Genomic DNA, 23,534 nt, shown 5'->3' on the forward strand with positions numbered 1-23,534 from the left:
TTTGGTCTCTGACTAGCTGCCTTCATCAGACTGTCACCCTATACTCTAGGGTTTTTCTCTCAATGACATGCCAGGAGACATCAGCCCAGATGACTTGGTGACCCTTATGGACTTTAGCTAGCTGTTGGTCTTCAAAATTTACTAATCATCCCTCTGCCCACTGTCTGTATGCTCATTTTAAATTTTTTGGTAGCTCCTTTAATATTCTGTGTTTGGTCCAGAGTGAGCCCGCTGTCCAGAGGCATCCTGAGCATTTCTCCCTCTGTTCTGTGATATTCCCTGAGCTTTAGATGTAGGGGTTGAATTGTCAGTAACAGTTGGAGTTGGGCATCCCAAGACCACTTATTCTTTGTATTTTGACCACTTATGGGTCTTTGCAAATCGTCTCCACATGTTGCAAAAACAAGCTACTTTGACAGGGGTGAGGGTGGTCAGAGCTACACTCGTGTGGGTAAAAGGAAACAGAAATTGTATTAGTGTAGGAAACTGGCAGATGTACATTCTTCTCTTGGCCTCTGACATCTCCAGCTGTGGGTAATTGGTTAGGTCTATGGTAGCAGGTATGTTGAATGAGCCTTAAGTCTAACTAGACAGCCATTGGTTAACCTCAAGATGAAAGTGCTACTATTTTACCACTGACACACTCATTCTTAGAAACATTTGTTGTTTTTACAGTGTTTATTTGTTTATCATGTGTGCCTCTGTGTGTAGGTGTATACACATGCAGACATCAACTCTTGGGAAATTGGTCCTTTCCTTACATCATATAGGTTTCAGGGCTCAAACTCAGGTTGAATTCAGGTCACCAAGTTTGGTGGCAAATGCCTTTACCTGCTGAGCTGTCTTGCTAGCCCCACACAATTATTCTTGGAAATACTGTCTCAGTGAAGTTTCCTGACCTCCATGGCCTCTTTTCATAGGTCGCCACATGTAGTCAGCATCATGACCTATTTATTTTCCCATTGTGTCTATCTTTTCCATGAAAATGAACTGTTCCTATTAAGAGCAGGCATTCTTACCCCTAATTCTTGAATTATTAGGGTTTGATACAGTGTTTTTCATCAAAGAGTCTGATTGTTTTTGAGGCAGTCTTTCTCTGTGTATTCTGACTGTCTTTGTAGACCAGCAGGCTGGCCTTGAACTCACTGAGATACTCTCACCTCTGCCTCCTGGAGCCCTGGAATTAAAGGCCTGAGCTGCTCATGATTCTTTTTTTTTGAATGAACGGAGTGAATCAATTAAAATGAAGAGTGCTATAGGTATTGCTCCATGGAAGATGACAGCATGCCTTTTCCTGAAGTCCCCTGAGCAGGCACAAATAGAATTCTTAGACCCTGCCATGCTCATGAAGGCACAGCCCTAGAGCTAGCAGAGTGATCCACTGTGAACTTGTGGAGTTCCTGCTGTTTTTCCATCTTCTAGTGTGTTTGGGGATAAAAGGCCAGGAAGCTCTTCATTCTAGGCTCCTCTGACCCTGGTGGTCAAGACTGCAGAGTGCTACAATAAAATATGTGAAAGTCACAGTGAACCACCTGCTCTCACGTGATGCCTCCTAGGCAGACCATGCACTTCCTGTTTGCTGCTTTTGGAGATCAACTTTGAATCCCCTAATCTCTTGTTTTACCTCTCCTCAAACTCAAAGCAGTTTTCTGGGGGCGAATTTAGTGCATTCACCTATATCCAGGCAGTGGTAGTCAGAAATTTGCAGAGTAATTGGGTAGGTGTGTGTGTGGCGGGGGGGTATTATTATATCTTTTATTTTATTTGTAAAGACCTTTCAAATGTTTCAAAAATTATCTGAAAGTGTCTCTATTAGACTGTCCCAAACCCATGGCATGTAGGGAACATTAATTGTATCCAGTGGATTATTAAAACAAACAAACAAACAAACAAAAAACAAACAAACAACAACAAAAAACCACTATGACACCAAATTGAAGTATGTGTGGGAATCCAGAGGCGGTGGGAAGAGGTAGTAGGGGTGAATATGCTCTAAAAAGGTTGTATGCATGCATGAAATTATTAAAGAAAGAAAGCTGTCATTGGTTCTTTCTGAAGGCCATCCTTTGGGGCTTATTTAATCTTTTCAGCTTTCTTTCTTTTCGTCTTTTTTCTCCTTCTTCCTTCCTTCCTTTCTTTTTTTTTTTTTTTTTTGTGGGTTTTTTGAGAAATCGTTTCTCTGCGTAGCCTTGGCTATCTTGGACTCACTTTGTAGATTAAGCTGGCCTTGCACTCACAGAGATCCATCTGCCTTTGCCTCCTATGTGCTGGGATTACAGACATGGTTCCAGTTTTTCTTACTGTCCTTTTTCATTAGTTTCTTCCTCATGCTCATCCTTAACTTGCTTTATTGTTTCCCCCCACCCCCCCAGAATTCCCATTTACTTTTTTGGCTATTGGGGAAATGTCATCTTTTCAATATAAAAAGAGCAGCAAGTTCAACACAAAATAGAAAGGTAGAAGGGTATGACCAAACAGGACAGAGGCTGAAGAGAGAAACTCTGAAGGAGGAAAACAAGCAAGGGGAGGAAGGAGAGGGAACTGAGCAGCCTAAGGTGACTCAGAACTCTCTGCCTTATGCCTCTTATTTTGCTTCCTCCCCCTAAATCTTCTTCCTTCTCCACAGTGGCATCCTGGTACTGCTGATACTTGGAAACAAGGTAATTCATGTTGCTCTTGGCTTTGGTGAACTCCATCTCGTCCATGCCCTCGCCCGAGTACCAGTGGAGGAAGGCTTTCCGGTGGAACATGGCCAGCAACTGCTCCGAGATGCTCTTGAACAGCTCCTGGATGGCACTACAGTTTCCGGTGAAGGTGACTGCCATCTTGAGACCACGTGGAAGGGTGTCACAGACAGCCGTTTTTGGGCACCAACTCCACGAAGTAACTGCTCTTCTTGCTCTGCACACTGAGCACATGCTCGTCCACCTCCTTCAAGGACATCTGTCCACGGAAGACAGCTGCCACGGTGAGGAACCGGCCTCGGGGCAGATCACAGGTGGCCATCATGTTCTTGGCATCCAAGACCTGCTGGGTGAGTTCAGGCACGGTGAGGGCCCGGTACTGCTGGCTTATGCTGCTGGTGAAAGTGGCAAAGCCAGGCGTGAAGACGTGGAGACTCGGGAAGGGCACCATGTCGATGGCCAGCTTGCAGGGGTCAGCGTTGAGCTGGCCTGGGAAGCGGGGCAGGTGGTGATGCTGCTCATGCTGGCCGACTCAAGGTAGTTCAGGTCCCTGTAGGTCAGTGTGGTGAGCTTGAGGGTGAGGAAGCAGACATGGTAGAGGTCTTCGTTGATGCAGTAGGTCTGGTCTGTGTCCCCATCAGCTGGTGGACAGACAGGGTGGCATTGTAGGACTCAAACACGATGTCAGACACTGGGTGAGGGCACCACACTGAAGCAGTTTATGATGCTGTCAGGATAGTCTTCTCGGATCTTTCTGCTGAGCATTGTGCCCATGCCGGAGCATGTGCCTCCACCCAGCTAGTGGGTCAGCTGGAAGCCTTGCAGGCAGTCTGAGCTCTCTGCTTCCTTCAGCACCACGTGCAGGACAGAGTCGACCAGCTCAGCGCCTTTGATGTAGTGGCCCTTGGCCCAGTTGTTGCCTGCCCCAGACTGACCAAAAACAAAGTTTCCAAAAGGACCTGACCAAACAGAGTCCATGGTCCCACGTTCTAGGTCCACCAAGAAAGCTCGAGGGACATACTTGCCACTTGTGGCTTCATTGTAGTACACTGAGATCCAGTCTAGCTGCAGGTTGCTGTCTCCGTGGTAGGTAATGCTGGGGCCTCTGCCATGATCATTGCTGAGCAACTAACAGAACCAATCTGGTTGCCACACTGTCGGGCCTGGATGTGCACGATTTCCCTCATGGCTAAGGTTTACTGTAGTAAATTTTTGCTGGTTTCAAGGTAGATACTGAGCAAAACAAGATAATTAATGTTTTGGTGTTTTGTCTTTGTTTTCTTCCTCCTGGGCTGGACTCAGACTGAAGCTATGGAGTGTAGTCCCGGAGGTGGCCACAGGAAAATGCTAGCACGGCCACAGGAAGATTCTAAGAGCTGTTGCTTCTTTTCACAGGTATTATGTTAACTGATTTTGATGCCTTATGGTTACTATTTAAAGTGTTTGTGGATTTTTCTTTCAGTGCCTCATTGATATCATAGTCTTTTGTAAGTCATACTTTCATTGTTTCTAATGATAGTTTTATTTCTTTCTAAAATAAATGGCTAGATTTTGAGATGTAATGTTTTGTTTGTGGGGTGCATAATGTGATTTGCACCAGGTAATTGCCATTAGATTGGTCTCATTAGGCATTTTTTTTAAATAAGCAAAAGCAACCTTTATTAGAAGCACACCAACCTTCACAGGACAAGGATCCATTACTCTCCTCTCATAAAAGGCATTGCTTATAGAAAAAAGTCAGACCGAATTTGTGTTGATGCAGACTTTGCATAGGAAATCCTCCTGAGTGTTTCATGAGTTCTCAAATGTGTGAATAAGGGGCTTGAGGAGATGGCTCAGTTGGTAAAATATTTACTGTGTGAACATGAAGACCTAAGTTTGGATCCCCAACACCCAGGTGAAAATTTGGCATGGTGATCCCAGCATGGGAACAGTGCTGGCTAAGCAGTCTAGCCAAATTGGTGAGGTCCAGGTTCAGTGAGAGACTCGGTTTCAAAGAGTAAAGTAGAGAGGAATTGAGAAAGATAGCTAACATTAACCTCTGTGTACCATGTACATCATAACTCACACGTATGCAGGCACAGAAAGACAGACAAACAGAGAACACAGGGGTGATTAACATGGTATGCTCTGCTGGAAAAATCCAGAGGTTGAGGTTCAATACAAGAGAATGAAAATTGAAGGGCTCCAGGAGACCTCCTGTGAAAACTGTCTAGAAAAGGTTGCACTGTGGATATTTGTCTTTGCTTCACAGTTGCTTTTGTTGGCAGAATTAATGAAGCATCCCTGTGATGACTGTGAGGCCAGTGGACATTTCATTACCTATGAACATGACAGACATGGCATGTCAGAAGGCCACTGATACTTCAGTTGCAGAACTCAAGTACCCGCAGCTGTCTCCTGCTTGTGGAGTATATTTGATCTATCCATAAGGCATATTTTTACAGCACTGTCATGGCTTATATTTTGTTTACTTGATTTTTCAAAATGGAGGTCGTGCACTGGAACTTGCTGACTTACTGAAAATATACAAAACCTGCAGCATGTACTTCAGAACAACTCTGGCCATATTTGCATTTATGACTTCTGATGTGATGCCAAGGTATGTGATCCTGTTTGCCTTATGTAATTTCTCAGCACTAAATGCCCTTCGATTGATACTATAATTCCATCACTGCTTCTTTGTCACTGTCCTTCCTATATTTCCCTTTTCCTTTCCTTTTATCTTTTTAAAAATAATTTTGATATTTTTAATTTTATTTTATGTACATTGGAGTGAAGGTATCTGATCCCTTGGAACTGGAGTTATGGAAGGTTGTGAGCTACCATGTGGGTCCTAGAAATTGAACCCAGGACCTTTGGAAAAGTAGACAGTGCTCTTAACCACTGAGCCTATCTCCAGCACCCACTTTCCTTTTATCTTACCCTCACTGCTTTGCATTGTATGGATCTTTTTAAAATAGCAGCTTTGCATTCAGTCTGAAGCCCTTTGACTTTTGTGTGTTTAGTCTCCTTTATCCTGTTTCATGTTCTGTTTCTATATTTCTTTACATTTCCATTGTTTTGAAATGCAGGTCTTATTTGCTTCCATCCTAATTTAGACTCTCGCACACACAGAGATGTCATTGTAATTTGTTCCAGTATACCTCCTGCTCTCTAAGCTTTTGATTCTCAGAGCATCCCTTCACTTATATTTCTCTAATTTTTGAGAAGTAAAAGCTACATCTTTGATTACCTTATTTGAGTTGATTGGTTTACTTTCTAATTTCTATTTTTTAATTTTTATTTTATTAATTACACTTGATTCACTTTGTATCCCCCATAAGCTCCTCCTTCCCCCCTCCCCATCCCACCAGCCCTCCCTCTTCTTCATGCATGCCCCTCCACAAGTCCACATATAGGGGAGGTCCTCCTCTCATTCCTTCTGATCTTAGTTTATCAGATCTCATCAGGAGTGGCTGCATTGTCATCTTCTGTGGCCTGGTAAGGCTGCTCTCCCCTCAGGGGGAGGTGATCAAAGAGAAGGCCAATCAGATTATGTCAGAGGCAGTCCCTCTTCCCATTACTATGGAACCCACTTAGAAACTAAACTGCCATGGGCTACATCTGTGCAGGGGTTCTAGGTTATCTCCATGCATGCTACTTGGTTGGAGTATGAGTCTCTGGGAAGACCCCTGTGTTCAAATTTTCTTGTTCTGTTGCTCTCCTTGTGGAGTTCCTGACCTCTCCAGATCTTACATTTCCGACTTGTTAAGATTCCACGCATACTGCCCAACAGTTGGCCATAAGTCTCAGAGTATGCTTTGATAGTCTGCAGGGCACAGCCTTTTAGAGGCCCTCTGTGGCAGGTTCCCAGCCTGTTTCCTGTTTTCTTCCTCCTCTGATGGCCTTCCTCTTTGCCTTTCGGGATGGAGATTGAGCATTTTAGTAAGGGTCCTCTCACTTGATTCTTTAAATTGGGAGAGAATCTTCACCAACTCTTTATCTGACAGAGGGCTAATATCTAGTATATATAAAGAACTAAAGAAGCTGAAAAGCAGCCACCAAGTAATTCAATTAAAAAATGGGGAACAGAGCTAAGCAGAGAATTCTCTGTAGAGGAATATTGAATCTTAGAGAAACACTTAAAGAAATGCTCAACCTCATTAGCCATCAGGGAAATGCAAATCAAAACAACCCTGAGATTTCACCTTACACCCATGAGAATGGCCAAGATCAAAAACTCAAGTGACAACACATGCTGGAGAAGTTGTGGAGAAAGTGGAACCCTCTTTTACTGCTGGTGGGAATTTAAACTTATACAACCACTCTGGAAATCCATCTGGTGCTTTCTCAGACAACTAGGAAAAGTGCTTCTTCACGATCCAGCCATACCATTCCTAGGCATATATCCAAAAGTAGTTCAAGTACACAATAAGGACATTTTCCCAACCATGTTTGTAACAGCTTTATTTGTAATAGCCAGAAGCTGGAAACAGCCCAGATGCCCCTCAACTGAAGAATGGATGCAGAAATTGTGGTACATCTACACAATGGAATATTACTCAGCATTGAAAAATAGGAAATCATGAAATTTGAAGTTAAGTGGTGAGACCTGGAAAGGATCATCCTGAGTGAGCTTTCCCAGAAGCAGAAAGACATACACGGTATATACTCACTCATATAGACATGTAATATAGGATGAACCTACCAATTTCTAATTTTTTACCCACCCAGTTTTTGTTAACATTATCTGGGTTTTAAGGTGCAGGTCAATGTAAAAAAATGAAGAACTATAGCAATAATATTTTGATATCACTTTGTTAAACTATTTTCCTCATATTTAAGCTGTCCTTATTCATCACTCAGTTATGTGTGGCCAGTTGGTCTCACACACAATTTACATTCATGTACGTATGTATGTATGTATGTATATAAGTATGCATGTCTGTGTGCATACACACAGGTCACATCTTACACTTGCAGAGGTTACCACTTGTGGAGGTCACTTTGCAGAAATCAATTCTATCCTTCTACCATGTGGATTTTGAGGATCAAGGGATTGAATTCAGATCATAAAGCTTGGTGTCAAGTGCCTTTAATCAGTAAAACATCTCAATGGTCCCTTGTCACATCTTTTCCATAAACAATTTCATGCAAATATAGAAGGAGCTCTTTTGGAGGATTTTAAATAGAATAAGTTTGATTTGGATGTCATAATGTTTAATTAGTAAAGGGAGAAACATGAAGGCAAGTATGTATTTAAAAATACGTTTAAAGTATATTTACCTAGCTACAGTGGTATGTAGTATAGGGATGGAGTTGTGTTCTGTAAAATGCATTGTTACGTGACTCTGTAGTTGTAGAAACGTGATTTTAGCCCAGCAACAGGGAATACACACATGCCTTTTATCTCAGGAGACAGGCAAGCAGGTCTCTGAGCTCAAGGACAGCTTAGAATAGAGCAAGTTTCAGGTAAAGAAAAGCTCATTGAACATGATTACTGTCATCTTGGTACATGCCTTTAATTCCAGCACTCAGGAGAGAGAGAAATGCAGATCTCTGAGTTCTAGTCAGTTCTGTTCAGGCAGTTGAGAGTCAGTGAGTTGAGAGGCAGTGCAGTGGAGATGAGTTCATGACAGTTCATTTTGTAGAATTCAGAGGCAGTTTTTACCAAGAGAGTTTTACAGAGAGAGAGGTTGAATAGAGAACACACTAGACACAGGTGAAGACAGAATGATCAGGAGCCAGAGATTAGAAGATTAGATTAGATTACTAGAGTAAATTTGAGGCCAGTCACAACTATTCAGTGAGAAATTGAGAAAAATCTGACTGAATCAGTCAGCTGGGAGAGGGGTTTGAGCCAGATCAGCTGAGTAAGCCAGCCAGCCAGAGCTCAGAAAAGACTAGAAAAGGTGAGCTCATTCAGCAGTAAGTCTCAGAGACTGAAAACATTCTAGGCTTAGGTTAGATTGTATGGAGGCTAGAAGCTTCCAGGATTAGGCTTAGGTTAACACTTAGAGGCAGTAAGCCTCTAAGATGACTATTAAATCAAGCAAGTAAAAGTTCCCTTACAAAAACCTAGGCGGTATAGCTTGCTGTGCACACAGGCTCAGTAGTGTATACCACTGTTTATATTGAATGATGTTGCCTGAAACATTCTCACACTATCCATGACCTGTAATAGCTGAAACATTAAAGATATATTAGTATTTGTCCAAAGAACAAAACCTAAATCATTTTTTTTATTTTATAGAGTAATAATCACACTTTTAGGATGATTACTGTGATTTTTAGAACTCATGTTTTCAGATATTACATTATTAAACAAATCAGCATTAGAGATTATAGTTGAAAACATCTAGTGAATTGAAGATGTCAAGATAGATAATCCCTATAAATAAAAGTTACATCATTGTTCATATACCATCAATATAGTATATGCTCCAAAGAGCAAATATTAACAGTTTTCTTGAAAAAAAAAAAACAAAAAAGCAAAACACAAGCACATATACACATATATATTGAATTCGGTGTATTTTTAATTGGATTAGCACAGTGTTCAAACTTGTGCATCATAATTAATTGAGGATCTAATAAAAATGGATACTTTTTTGTAGTCACACCCAGAAATCTTTTTTAAAATTAATTTTGTTATTAATTACAATTTATTGATTTTGTATCTCAGCTGTATCCCCCACCCTTGTCTCCTCCTATACCCTTCTCCCAGTCTACTAATAGGGGAGGTCCTCCTCCCCTTCCCTCTGACCCTAGCCTATCAGGTCTCATCATGACTGTCTTCATTGTCTTCCTCTGTGGCCTAGTAAGTTTGGTTCCCCACTCAGCAGGAGGTGATTAAAGACCCAGCCACTGAGTTTCTGTCAGAGACAGTCCCTGTTCCCCTTACTAGGGTACCCACATGGACACTGAACTACAATGGGCTAAATCTGTGTAGGGGTTCTAGGTTATGTCCATGTGTGGTCCTTACACACAGAATTCTTGAGCCAGCTGAATGTATCAGGATGTGACTATGCATTCAGTTAGTCTCTCTTTAATTTTAAAAGACAGCATCTGATGTCGTCCAGGCTAGCATCCACTGTGTAGCTGAGGACAAATTGTAACTTAATCTCCAGTCTTCTTTCTTCCATCTTCCAATCCTGGAATTGGTATGTACAACCATTGTTAGGCTTGGACATGCATTTAAAAGCAGTGCCATTGGCCTGGGGCGTACTCTGTGTGGTGAAGCTGGAGATGGTGGTTACACACAGGTGTCTATGAGGCATGAGCACTGTCAGCACAATGATTTGTTTTAAATAATTTTAATGCATTTTTTATTTTTAATTTTATGAGCATTTCTGTTTTGCCTGTATTGCCTGTATGTCTGGGTAAAAAAGTCAGATCTTGGAGTTACAGACAGTTGTCAGCTCCCATGTGGATGCTGGGAATTGAACCTGGATCCTCTGGAAGGACATTCAGTGCTCTTAATCACTGAGCATCTTTGCAGACCCTTGAAAACAATTTTTCATACCTTAACACTGTCTGACCTTCATCAGGTCAATGTACTTGTTGGGCTTTTTATTATTATTATTATTATTATTATTATTATTATTATTATTATTATTTTATTGTACACTGAACTTAAAATTTACTGGTTTAAAGCATAGCAAAACAAAACAAAGCAAAACAAACAAACAAACAAAAACTTTATTTTCTTAGAGTTGAAGTATACACAGCTACATACTTGTGCAAACTCATCAGTGGCCACTACTGTCACTCACTTGGTTTTTGGTTTTGATTACATTTGGGGACACTGTGATGGTTAGTACTTAAGAATCCCCATGGGCTTAAATGCAGAAAAGTCCCATATCTTCCCAAGACCTGAAACTCTCACAGTAGCATCTCTTCTGCATTCTGTGACTGAGGCTGGTCCCAGGGCAGTCTGACAAGTCCATGGGATGAAAGCATAGTGTGCAGGTCCTGCAAGTCACGGCTCACTGGGGCTAGTGATAGACTGACATGGATACTGATAATGGGGAGGAAGTACAATCGAGTGAAACAGAAGTCCCACAGTTATATCCTAGTTGGAGATACTGAGAATATACAGGTACAGTTAAGAAAGAGTTCAGGCTATGGGCTTTATTTAAGAGTCAAAGCACAGCTAAGAGAAGACTGCTGTAGGCACTATATTACTCAGGAAAGGTCAGGGGTGTTGGTGAATGTTGTGTGACACTGTTTCCCAGAAAAGGTGAACAAGCATCTACTAACCTCAGATAGGGAACCAGTGACAGACCACAGTAAGGATACTTCTACAGTCCAACTTGGTGAACCACTGAATTCTACTGGGGTTACCTACAGGAGCAGAAATGACTCAAAAACAACTTTAAAACCAGAAGTCTGGTGCAGCATGAGTGATGGGCCTGAAAGCTAGAAAGCCGGAACCTGGAGCTCATGACACACCTTGAAGCGAGTTTGACAGTCTGAGGAGGCCCTTTTCCAAGAAATGTGGCTGGTCTCAGTTGCATCTAGGCAGGTCATCTGGGCTAAGCCTCTCCAAGGCAGCTCATCTTGTCTGTTATTGTCTCTTAGAATTCTTTACTGCTTATATATGCTTGGGGAGAGAGAGGGCTAGTGACTCTGTTCAGTTTCAGGAACCTTCTAAAGCAACTGAGTTTCAGCTAACTTTACTGCAAGGTGGAGTACTCTACTCCCATTTAGAACATCAATTATCTTTAGGAGCCTCCCTCTAAGATGGAATATTTTATCTCAGAGGAGAGTTAGTGCACCGTGGTGAATGTGCTCAGTCCTTGTGAGAATGTTAGATGCTGCTAAGAGGGAGGCAGTTAATGGCAGCCTGCAATAGTTTGTGCCCCACACCCCTGATGACTGATGTTTCCCCTGGAATAGCTATGTTTTAGAGTTTTTCTAAGGCATTGCCTTTCCCCAGATGGTTTCTGATTTATTAGGCAGAGGTTAGGGCAGCAGGGAAAGAAATGTGCATGGCAAAGGCAAAGAAGAAAAAGCTTGGCAAAGTCAAGACATGAATGAAGCTGACTAATGGTTCAGGCTTGCTTACCGTTGGGGGATATGTCTTTGTAGCTTCTGCAGAAGTGGTGCCCCTTTTTTTCCTGGGGCCTCTAAGTATTGGATAAAAGCCATTTTGGGGAGAGCTCAAATAAGAAGGAAACTGTGGAGAGAAAAACAGTCAAGAAATGGAGGAGGAAGAGAGTCTGATGGTGGAGATCCAAGCTCTGGGCACATCTGCCCCTTCATCCTTTCATATTCTGTTGTATGGACAAAAGCAGCCTATTTCATATATTTCTTGTCAGTGAAAGATGAAGCAATGAAAAATGTGAGCTAAAGTGTCAGCATGGACAGTGTGCACAAGATTGTGCAGAACAGCAGGACAGGGAGCTGATGGAATTGGGGAGGTTGCTGCTTGAAGAGGTTGTCTTCGCTGGCTTCCAAGGATGGAAAAAAAAAGATGGGGACAGAGGGGAGAGGAGAGGGGCTGAGAAGCAGGTGTGAGAAGAAAATTCTCTTCTTTTACTGAAATGAAAATTTAAAGATATGTGAGCCCTGGAAGATTAGCTTTAAAAATGTTAAATTGCTTCTATGTATTTACTTATTTGTGTGCCCATGTGTGGAAGTCAGATGGCAACTTGTGGGACTTCATTCTCTTTGTCTACCATGTGAATCCTAAGGGTTGAATTCAGGTCATCAGATTAGGAGTCAAGTGCTGTCTTGCTAGCCCAGGGAGGGCAGCTTAAAGCAATCTCTAAACATAGTGAAGTCCTGCAAAAGTAGAAGTTATCACAAATCTTCATGTCTTTAAACAATTTTCTTTCTTAGAGAATATATATATATACTCAGTCTCTAAGAATATATATATATTCATATATATTATGCATACATATACCATTTTCCTCTGTGTATCCTGGGCTGTCCTGGACTCACTTTTGTAGATCAGGTGGGCCTTGAACTCACAGTGATCCACTTGCCTCTGCCTCCAAGAGTGCTGGGACTACAGGCATGTACCACTACACCCATCTTATCATAATATTTTGATTTTTATTGAATTTAATTTTTACTCTGTATTGGAGATTGCATCCAGAACTTGACACATGCTAGGCAAACATTCTTTCACTGATCCACATTCTCTGCCCTAGAATCCTATTTGAAAATAGAAATGAGATGCAAAAGGAGAAAGACAGCAGTTATTAATTATTCTACATAGCACTTTGTATGATAACAAAAGGGAAATAACAACAACAAAACAAACTTTGCTGCATCTGGCTAAACAGGACACCTCAGGTTTTAGTCAACTCAGTCATCACAGACAATAAATATCAGATCTGGACCTTAGCATTTGCAAGGGGAATTTGACCTTTACATTTTAAAGGAAATGAGAAACAAAGAGATTATATAATTAAAAATCTGTTTCTGTCTCTTAAAAGCAATTCAGTTTAGGTCAGGAGCCAACCATCTCCCTTTCCCTCTAATTGTTTTACCTTGGCTCCTGGAACCCTGCTCCTGTTTCTCCTGTGAATAGCTCATTAGTGTTGGGCCAGTGTTTCCAATGGGGGCACCATGTTAATGGTGGAAACAATGAGGGAAGCATTATGATCCAAGAAATGATAATATTGAGTCCAAAATAGAATAATGAACAAGGCTGTGTGCCTGCTGCATGCCTGTTACCAACAAACTCTCAACCGTGACTCATTTTCTCCTTGACTTTCTTGGTCAACCACCACACAGAAGGATTGGATGAAAATAATCACCATGCAGTGGCTAGGGCTGTGAACCTTTCTCCTTCCATATGACCCATGTTACCTTTAGCATTTTCAGAAAGCCCAAGTAGATAGATTATATAAAAATATGCATGTGGAAATTTAAAATAATACCAGTGAAAATCAAAGAAAAAATCAAGGAAGTAATCACAATCACAAGTACAGAGAATTTTGGGAAAATATCACAAAAAATAAATATTAGTGGGAAGTATAAAAAGACTAATTAAAAATTTAGTTTTAGGCTAAGGAACACATTTACTAATTTCAATTATCGAAAGTAAAGAGAGGTTTATTCTAAGGGTATTTTTGAGTTGGGTATAGATTTGATTTTCTGATTTAGGACTGGAATTGTGTCATAGCAAAAGCTTCTGTACAATGAAATAATTGTCAGATGAAGAGACATTCTCAAGAATGGGCAAGTATCCTTGTCAGTTATTCATCAGACATGGGATTAATAGACACATATATAAAGAACTAAAATAATAGATGCCAAAAGAGCAAATAATCCAGTTAACCAATGGGCACTTGAACTTTTCAAATGTCTCTGAAATACATGAAAAAAAGTTTTACATCTTTGTCAAATCAAATTGACATTGAGATTACATTACACTTTGGTTAGAATGTCATCAAGAAAACAAACACCAACAAATGTTGGCAAGATACTGGAAAAAGAAATCCTTTTACACTCTTGGTGGAATTGTGAGCTGGTGAAGCCACATGGCAATCAGCATGGAGGTTTCTGAAATGAAACACAAACCTGCTGTATGATCCAGCTCCACCACTTCTGAGCCTTCTCCCCAAGGAATCTCATGATGTGTATTGCTGAGGCGGCTGTGTATCCATGGTAACTGCAGCCCTGCTCACAACAACAAGTTATGGAATGACCTTGGATGCCCATCAGCAGATGGATGGTTAAAGAAAATTGTATACATTGTATACAAAATAGAGTTTTATTCAGGTAGGATCAACAGAATTATGTCATTTGCAGAAAAGTATGTGGAACTGCAGATCATTGTGTTAAGAGAGACAAGCCAGATCCAGAAAGAAGAGTTCATGCTTTCTTTGTTTCTTTGTTTCTTTCTTTGTTTCTTTCTTCCGTTGTTTCCTTCTTTCTTTTTTAATTTTATTTTTTTCTTAGCAGTTACATTTTATTAACTCTGTATCCCAGCTGTATCCTGCTCCCTCATTCCCTCCCAATCCCACCCTCCCTCCCTCATCTCCACCGTGCCCCTTTCCAAGTCCACTGATGGGGGGGACCTCCTCCCCATTCATCTGATCCTGTTTTATCAGGTATCTTCAGGACTGGCTGCAAAGCCCTCCTCTGTGGCCTACCAGGACTGCTCCTCCCTTGGGGGGAGGTGGGGAGGCCAAAGTGCCAGTCATTGAGTTCCTGTTAGAAATAGTCCTTGTTCCCCTCACTATGGGAAACCAGTTGGTTACTGAGCCACCACAGGCTACATCTGAGCGAAGGTTCTAGGTTATATCCATACATGGTTCTTGGTTGACTGTCAGTCTCAGAAAAGACCCTGTGCCCAGATATATTTGGTCCTTGTGGAACTCCTATCCTTTCCCCATCATACTAACTCCCTTTCTTTCCTATGATCATGCTTTCTTTCATATGCAGAATCTAGATTTGAAAAAAATGTGCAGGGCTGGACAGATGGCTCAGGACTTAAGAGCACTTGCTGGTTTTGAAAAGAACCTGCGTGAATTCCCTTAATATTATATATTCCAACTTCATTACTTTTCTGCAAATGTTATGGTTTTGGTTTCCTTTAGTGATGAACATACTAAATTTCATATATGTACCAAACTTAATTATTAATTCACCTACTGATGTTCATCTAGTTTGATTCCCTTCCCTTGCTCTAGTGAGTGGAACTTCAATAAACTTGCATGTGCAAATATCTCTGTGGTGGGCTGGATTTGTGTTCAGAAGTAGAATTGCCGGGTCATTTGGAAAAAAATATATATATATTTTACTTTTTGATGAGTCCATAATGGTTGGATTGATTAATTTTCACTCCCACTGCTTCCACACATCCTTTCCAGGATTTGTTGTCAGATTTCTTTATGATAGTCATTCTGAATGGAGTAAAGTGGCATCTCAAAGTAGTTTTAATTTGCAATTACCTAATGATGTTGAGCACATTAAGAAAAAGTATTGGCCATTGTGTTTCTTCTTTTGAAAATCATCTATTCAATTAATTGGGAGTTTTATTTTTTTTGCATTGAATTTCTGAGGATTTTAAATTTATAATTTCTGAATTATCTGAAATGTAGTTGCCAAATATTTTTTCCCATTTGGTGGGCTATCTGTGTGTTCTCCTGATATTTTGTCTTGCTGTGCAGAAACTTAAATTTCATGTAGTTCCATCTGTTGATCCTTGGGTCTGGTTCCTGTGCTATTGAAGTTCTATTATTCAGAAAGCTATTGCTGACCCCAGTGTCTTGATGTCTATGTTACATGCTTTTGTCTAGGAGTTACAGCATATTTTGAATTAAGAGCTTTGATGTATTTTGAATTCATTTTTGCACAACGTAAAAGATATGACTAATTTTATTTTTCTGCAGGTAGATATCAAGTTTTACCAGTACCATTTTCTTAAAAGGCTATCTTTCTTCCCCTGCACTTTTGTCAAAAATTAGCATTAGTTAGGTTTTTATTGGTGTGATAAAACACCAGGACAAATAGTAACTTGGGTAGGAAAGGGATTATTTCAACTTATAATTTCCCATCAAGTCCATTACTGCAGGAATTTAGAGTAGGAACTCATACAGGGCAGGAACCTGGAGGCAGAAGCTGAAGCAGAGGCTATAGAGGAATGCTGCTTACTGGCTTACATCCCAAAACTTGCTCAGCCTGATTTCTTCTTCTTTTATTTAATTCTTTTTATTTATTACAACTTATTTACTTTGTATTTTAGCTGTAGACCCTTCCCTTGTCCTTTCCCAATACCCCCCATCCCTCTTCTCCCATGCCCTTCTCCCAGTTCACTGAGAGGGGAGGTCTCTTCCCCTTCCATCTGACCCTAACCAGGTTTCATCAGGACTGTCTGAATTGTCTTCCTCTGTGGCTTGGTAAGGCTGTCCTACCCCTTAGGGGAGGCAATCAAAGAGCCAGCCACTGAGTTCATGTCAGATACTTTCCTTTTTCCCATTACCAGTGAACCCACTTGGAGAGTGAGCTGCCATGGGCCGCATCTGTGCTGGGGTTCTACTTTATCTCCATGTATGATCCATGGTTGGAGTATCAGTCTTAGAAAAGACCCCTGGGCCCACATTTTTTTTTTGGTTGCTCTCTTTGAGGAGCTCCATTGCTCTCCAGGTCTTTCTATCTCTCCCTTCTTTCATAAGATTCCCTGCACTCTGCCCAACGTTTGTGAGTCTCAGCCTCTGCTTTAATATCCTACTGGGTAAAGTCTTTCAGAGGCCTTCTGTGGTAAGGAGGATCCTTGGTGAGATACTGAATCCTCACTGAGAAAGGCAAATAGGATAGACCTCAGAAGATGGAGAAAATATGGAACAAGACAGGAGCTTATCGGCAAGTTCTCTTACAGAACCGCTAGCCCAGGGTTGGTACTGCCCACAGTGAACTGTCCCTACCACATCAAAAGTCAATCAAGACCGTGCACCACAGGCTTCCTCAGGGGCCTATCTGGTTTGGATGTGTTCTCAGTTGATGTTCTCTCTTACCAAATGACTCTTATTGAATTAGTCAGCACAATGGCCATGGCTCTGTTGGTTTATTTCCTGGTTCTCTCTTCTGCTCCATATGTCTAGTTGTCTGTTATATGTTGGTACCAGATTGTTTTTGTCACTATGTCCCCATAATTTAACTTAAATTTCAGTATTGTGATACGCCCAGCCATGTTATTACTCTCTAGCATTGCTTTGGTTCTTCATGCTCTTTCCTGGTTCCAGGACTAGAATAGGATGCTGTAAATTAAACAAAATAGGGGTCATTTACCTGAGTTTGATGGAAAAGAACACTACTTTTGAATAGGGTGAGAGGAGCTGTAATTATATTATGTATTAATTTGCATCTCATCTTCCAGGCAGTTCATACAGAATAGGAAAAAAAAAAACAATTAGGGTTTCATAATGTGGTAATAACCAGGAGAATAACCCACATATGGCAATCAAATGAAATTCAGAGCATGATGGTGCTAAACCCACTTGCACAGCCTCTCTGTTTCAGTTTCTGCAAGTTTTGCATGTCCTCATGCAAGGTATACACAAGATTTTAGAGATAGGGTCCTCCCAGATTGAAGGACTAATCCAGCCTCTTTGTTAAAATCAGATTACTGAACTGAATGAGCTGTCTCCAGTAGGGCTTGATTTTCCTTTATGAAAGACTGACTCCAAAGTTTTGAGGTGCAGTGATCTTATATGCTAGTAAGCAACTCAGGACTCTTTAAGACCAAAGGATTTGTTATGGGGTGCTCAGCTGGACAGGCTAGAAGTATATCATTGAGTCAAACTGATCTGAATGCAAGGATTTGCAGTTTCCTGCTGGGTAAGTTTGGGCAGGCTTCTTTTTTCCCTCCCTCTCCCAGCCCTCTCTCCACTGAACATAGTGCTAGGAAAGAACTGGATGTCATGCATTCAGACAAGCACTGTATCATTGAACTACGTCCAAGTGACATATTTCCTAACCTCTCTGCACTACAGTCTCATTTGGAACATGGGTAACACTTTGGCCTACCTTTATGCCCTGCTCCTTTTGCTTATTCTAAACTGACCTCTCAGTTGCTGATCCTCAGGGAATTCTTTTAGTGAAGTGAGCAGGAACTTAGGAGTGACCTTGGTTCCCTCTCAGTCTCCCACATTGCTTCATCCCACGGTGCTACTCTTGTACCTCTTGCCACTCTTCCTTAGTCATTTCCTGATGGTTTCTCACAATCTCCTAGTAGATTCCTTCTGACCCAAGAGAAGAGTTTATGAAGAAATCCCCAAATCGCTTCATTTTATACATCAGAAGCACCCACACTTGGATTTTCCGTACTTTCTCAAATTAGCCCCAATCCATAAGTGCACTCTCTTCTGTGTCACTTACCTGAGCCTTTCCCTCAGAGAATCTATGTTCATTGTTTCAGAATGCTGTGTTTACTTGGTGAAAATGACACCAAATCCCTTAACATCTTCTCTTCCCTCAAATTCACCTGGAAAGGCTCCCTCTGAGCACAATGTAGCCCAGTGGAGATTTTCAGAAAGCTGACCTTGAGGACCCTGTGGGGTAATGAGAAGAAGTTGTCAGTGGAGCCTTTGCTCCAGCTGTCTTCCTGACCAATAGCACTCCTTGCTGAATGTGCTTCACTGCTGAGTATGGTGGCCGCGCTGCTGAAGCCCCTTCATATTTTCCATACTGGCTGAACAGAGGCTTATGTTTAGCTTGTGGTCCCATCGTCACACTGAACAGAGCCTTGAAGTCGATTATTCTTCTTCTTATTATTTTTTTCAATTTAAAGCAAACAGTGACTTCATTATGACTCGAGTTAAAAAAATGTTGGTAAAAAAAAAACAAAAACAAAAACATAAGTCCTGGCTTAGGTAAGGTTTTTTTTTTTTAATTTTTCATCAATTACACTTTATTCATTCTGCATCCCCCCATAAGCCCCTCCCTCCTCCCCTCCCAATCCCATCCTCCCTCCTCCCTCTGCTTGCATGCCACTCCCCAAGTCCACTGATAGGGGAGGTTCTCCTTTCCTTTCTGATCTTAGTCTATCAGTTCACATCAAAAGTGGCTGCATTGTCCTCTACTATGGCCTGGTAAGGCTGCTCCCCCCCCCCCCCAGGGGGAGGTGATCAAAGAGCAGGCCAATCAGATTATGTCAGAGGCAGTCCCTCTTCACATTACTATGTAACCCAATTGGACTCTGAACTGCCCTGGGCTACATCTGTGCAGGGGTTCTGGGTTATCTCCATGAATAGTCCTTGGTTGGAGTATGAGTCTCTGGGAAGTTCCCTGTGTTCAAATTTTCTTGTTCTGTTGCTCTCCTTGTGGAGACCCTGTCCTCTCCAGCTCTTACTATTTCCCAGTTCTTACCTAAAATTCCATTCACTCTGCCCAACAGTTGCCCATCAGGCTCAGCATCTGCTTTGATAGTCTGAAGGGCAGAGGCTTTCAGAGGCCCTCTGTGGTAGGTTCCTAGGTTGTTTCCTGTTTTCTTCTTCTTCTGATGTCCCTCCTCTTTGCCTTTCCGGATAGGGATTGGACATTTTAGTTAGGGTCCTCTCTTTTGCTTAGTTTGCTTAGATGTACAGATTTTAGTGGGTTTGTCCTATGTTGTATGTCTATATGAGTGAGTATATACCATGTGTGCCTTTTTGCTTCTGGGACAACTCACTCAAGATGATCCTTTTCAGATCCCACCATTTACCTGCAAATTTCATGATTTCCATATTTTTCATTGCTGAGTAATATTCCATTGTGTAGATGTACCACAATTTCTGCATCCATTCTTCAGTTGAGGGGCATCTGGGTTGTTTCCAGCTTCTGGCTATTACAAATAAAGCTGCTACAAACATGGTTGAGCAAATGTCCTTTTTGTGTACTTGAGCCTCTTTTGGATATATGCCCAGGAGTGGTATGGCTGGATCTTGAGGAAGCACTATTCCTAGTTGTCCGAGAAAGCACCAGATTGATTTCCAGAGTGGTTTTACAAGTTTACATTCCCACCAGCAGTGGAGAAGGGTTCCCCTTTCTCCACAACCTCTCCAGCATGTGTTGTCACTTGAGTTTTTGATCTTGGCCATTCTCATGGGTGTAAGGTGAAGTCTCAGGGTTGTTTTGATTTGCATTTCCCTAATGGTTAGTGAGGTTGAGCATTTCTTTAAGTGCTTCTCTGCCATTCGGTATTCCTCTACAGAGAATTCTCTGTTTAGCTCTGTTCCCCATTTTTTAAATGGATTACTTGGTTTGCTGCTTTTCAGCTTCTTTAGTTCTTTATATATACTGGATATGAGTCCTCTGTCAGATAAAGGGTTGGTGAAGATTCTTTCCCAATCTGTAGGAGGTTGCTTTGTTTTGATGACGGTGTCCTTTGCTTTACAGAAGCTTTTCAGTTTCATGAGGTCCCATTTATTGATTGTTGCTATTAGAGCCTGTGCTGTTGGTGTTCTGATCAGGAAGTTTTCACCTGTACCAATGAGTTCTAGGGTATTTCCCACTTTTTTTTCAAGCCGATTTAATGTGTCTGGTTTTATGTTGAGGTCTTTGATCCTCTTGGACTTCAGTTTTGTGCAGGGTGACAAGTATGGATCTATTTTCATTTTTCTACATGTAGACATCCAGTTAGACCAGCACCATTTGTTGAAGATGCTATCTTTTTTCCATTGTATGCTTTTGGCGTCTTTGTCAAAGATCAGGTGTCCATAAGTGTGTGGGTTTATTTCTGGGTCCTCTGTTCGGTTCCATTGATCCACCATTCTGTTTCTATGCCAGTACCATGCAGTTTTGAAAACTGTTGCTCTATAGTACAACTTAAGATCAGGGATGGAGATATCTCAGGAAGATCTTTTATTGTAGAGGATTGTTTTAGCAATTCTGGGTTTCTTGTTATTCCATATGAAGTTGAGAATTTTTCTTTCCAGGTCTGTAAAGAATTGTGTTGGTAATTTGATGGGCATTGCATTGAATCTGTAGATTGCTTTTGGTAAGATGGCCATTTTTACTATGTTAATCTTGCCAAGCCATGAACATGGGAGATCTTTCCATCTTCTCATATCTTCTTCTAATTCTTTCTTCACAGATTTCAAATTTTTTTCATACAAGTCTTTGACATCCTTAATTAGGGTTATCCGAGGTACCTTATGTCATTTGTGGCTATTGTGAAGGGTGTTGTTTCCCCAATTTCTTTCTCAGCCTTTTTGTCTTTGGTATATAGGAGGGCTACTGATATTTTTTTTTTTGAGTTAATTTTGTATCCGGCCACTTTGCTGAAGGTGTTTATCAGCTGTAGGATTTCCCTGGTAGAGTTTTTGGAGTCACTCATGTATACTATCATATCATCTGCAAATAGTGATAATTTGACTTCTTCCTTTCCAATTTGTATCCCCTTGATCTCCTCAACTCTCTTATTGCTCTAGCAAGGACTTCCAGCACTATGTTGAAGAGATATGGAGAGAGTGGGCAGCCTTGTCTTGTCCCTGATTTCAGTGGGATTGCTTTAAGTTTCTCTCCGTTCAGTTTGATGTTGGCTATAGGCTTGCTGTATATTGCCTTTACTATGTTTAGATATATGCCTTGTATCCCTGATCTCTCCAATACTTTGAACATGAATGGATGTTGGATTTTGTCAAATGCTTTTTCAGCATCTATGGAGATTATCATGTGTTTTTTTTTCTTTCAGTTTGTTAATATGGTGGATCACATTGATGGATTTCTGTATATTGAACCATCCCTGCATACCTGGGATGAAGCCTACTTGGTCATAGTGGATAATATCTTTGATGTGTTCTTGGATTCGGTTTGCAAGTATTTTATTAAGTATTTTTGCATCAATGTTCATAAGGGAGATTGGCCGGAAATTCTCTTTCTTTGTTGAGTCTTTGTGAGGTTTAGATACCAAGGTGACTGTGGCTTCATAAAATGAGTTTGGTAATATTCCTTCTGTTTCTATTTTGTGGAATAGTTTGAAGAGAATTGGTGTTAGCTCTTCTTTGAAGGTCTGGTAGAATTCTGCGCTGAAGCCATCTGGTTCTGGGCTTTTTTTCGATGGGAGACTTTTGATGACCGCTTCTATTTCTTTGGGGGATATAGGACTATTTAGTTGATTTACCTGGTCCTGATTCAGCTTTGGTAAGTCAAATCTACAAGAAAATTGTCCATTTCATTTAGATTTTCAAATTTTGTGGCATATAGACTTTTGAAGTAAGTCCTAATGATTGTTTGGATTTCCTCAGTGTCTGTAGTTATATCCCCCTTTTCATTTCTGATTTTGTTGATTTGGGTCGTGTCTCCCTTTTATTTAGCTTGGCTAAGGGTTTGTCGATTTTATTGATTTTCTCAAAGAACCAGCTCTTGGTTTCATTGATTCTTTGAATTGTTTTATTTGTTTCCAACTGATTGATTTCAGCCCTGAGTTTGATTATTTCCAGCCGTCTACTCCTTCTTGGTGTGTCTGCTTCTTCTTTTTCTAGGGTTTTTAAGTGAGCCTTTAGGGTGCTTGAATGAGCTGTCTCAAATTTCTTCTTGAAGGCACTTAGTGCTATGAACTTTCCTCTTAGCACTGCTTTCATTGTGTCCCACAAGTTTGGGTATGTTGTGTCTTCATTTTCATTGATTTCTAGACTTTAATTTCTTTCTTTATTTCTTCCCTGACCCAGCTGTCATTTAGTAACAAGTTGTTCAGTTTCCATGTGTGTGTAGTCTTTTTGTTATTTCTGTTATTGTTGAGGTCCAGCTTTATTCCATGGTGATCAGACAAGATACATGGGATTATTTCAATCTTCTTGTATCTGTTGAGGCTTGCTTTGTGACCCACTATGTGGTCTATTTTGGAGAAGGTTCCATGAGGTGCTGAGAAGAAGGTAAATTCTTTTGTGTTTGGGTGTAACGTTCTGTAAATGTCTGTTAGGTCCACTTGATTCATGACCTCTGTCAGAGACATTGTTTCTTTGCTTAATTTCTGTTTTGTTGACCTGCCCTTTGTTGAGAGTGGGGTGTTGAAGTCTCCCACTATTAATGTGTGGGGATCTATATGTGCTTTAAATTTTATCAATGTTTCTTTCACAAATGTGGGTGTCCTTGTATTGGGGCATAGATGTTCAGGATTGTGATGTCTTCCTGGTGGAATTTTCCCATGATGAGTATGAAGTGTCCTTCCCCATCTCTTTTTATTAATTTTGGTTGAAAGTCTATTTTATCAGATATTAGAATGGCTACTCCTGCTTGCTTCTTGGGTCCATTTGCTTGGAAAGTCTTCTTCCAACCCTTTACCCTCAGGTAATGTCTATCTTTGTGTCTTAGGTGTGTTTCTTGTATGCAACAGATTGCTGGGTTTAGTTTACGTATCCATTCTGTTAATCTGTGTCTTTTTATTGGAGAGTTGAGTCCATTGATGTTGAGAGAGATTAATGA

At 40.9% G+C, this 23,534-nt stretch overlaps 1 pseudogene; it reads right to left on the bottom strand.

Moving 5' to 3' along the window:
• Positions 1 to 2,297: 2,297 nt before the first annotated feature.
• On the bottom strand, positions 2,298 to 3,871 carry LOC110558873 (tubulin beta chain-like; annotated as a pseudogene).
• Between the last annotated feature and the right edge of the window lie 19,663 nt (positions 3,872 to 23,534).

Source organism: Meriones unguiculatus, chromosome 7, assembly GCF_030254825.1.
Source record: "Meriones unguiculatus strain TT.TT164.6M chromosome 7, Bangor_MerUng_6.1, whole genome shotgun sequence".
Classification (NCBI taxonomy): domain Eukaryota; kingdom Metazoa; phylum Chordata; class Mammalia; order Rodentia; family Muridae; genus Meriones; species Meriones unguiculatus.